The following is a 1,240-nucleotide window of genomic DNA, read 5'->3' on the forward strand; positions in this document are numbered from 1 at the left end:
TGATTTCAGGGCACAAAACAGGTATGCTCATAAGCGCTCATTCTGTGTATTGGTGAAAGATAAATACAGGAATTTAAATCAGTAGCAATGAGAGCGAAACTCTAGAAGAAGGGAAACTAAAAACGGAAGGAAATCTTAGAAGAGTGCTGGTGAAGGCTTCAGATGACCGATGTCAGCTCGCTAACACTCATAAACTCAAGGTCGCGTGAACCGTGAATTTACTTTCAAGATCTTTTTTTACGGAATTCTCTTTATTTACTCTCGATTCATCAAGAACATTGACACATTTAATCACACTAGGTGAGCGTGGAAGTAGTTGCCAGGAAGTAACTGTTTAACGAATGTGAATTTTATTCCTAAAAGCTTTTTCAAAAACAGATTTAAAAATTACAAGCAGAAAAGCACCCTCGAAATATCAAGTTACAATTTAACAATTTTGGAGGCAAAGAACAATATTAACAGTAGGAGCCTTCGGGCTGAGCAGCTTGCCTGCTCCCTTTCTTCACGGCCGTAGTCACGACCGCTCACAACAACCTCTGAAAAACTACACTAATCTGCAGCACACCAGATTCCTTTAAACTAAAAATTTTAACAACTCACACAAACACATTAACTATGCGCCCCGTAAGAGGAATGGAAATGGTACAAAACACTCACATTAAAATTATTTGCCACCGAAAGTGCAACTTGTTTTTAAAGAACCCTTACGGTGGACGGGTGGCCACTTTATAAACTAAAATGAGTACTTAAATAAAACCCATAAAATGCAGACTTACATAAAATGTACAACAGCCTCTACATTTCACATATACCACCGGGGGAGGAGCCGGGAACCCTGGCCGACCGACGCCACGCAGCCGCCGCCGGGGATGTCCGCTTAAGACAGGGCAAGATAAAAACATATTTCAAGAATTCGGCCTTTAAGCAGTAAATTCGTTAACACCGAATGCGACAAACATGACAGAGGCAGCTCCAAACGACAGACATATTAGCACTCCGACCGACAATCCGACCGATTTCCAACCGTCAGATCCAACTACACAAACAACAGAGAATATCAGCCGATGTCGAGTAAACCGAGATACCTACACTTTCTATCTCGGCCTGACCAAGATCAAGCCATCAAACACCACTCAAGATAAGTTCAAAAGAATACTGATAAAACAAGTCACAACTGTCAAATCACTACGGAAGAAGCCATGCCTGTGGGTTCTAGACAACACACACCACTTGTTGTCAC

This window comes from Schistocerca serialis, chromosome 12 (genome assembly GCF_023864345.2).
Source record: "Schistocerca serialis cubense isolate TAMUIC-IGC-003099 chromosome 12, iqSchSeri2.2, whole genome shotgun sequence".
Classification (NCBI taxonomy): domain Eukaryota; kingdom Metazoa; phylum Arthropoda; class Insecta; order Orthoptera; family Acrididae; genus Schistocerca; species Schistocerca serialis.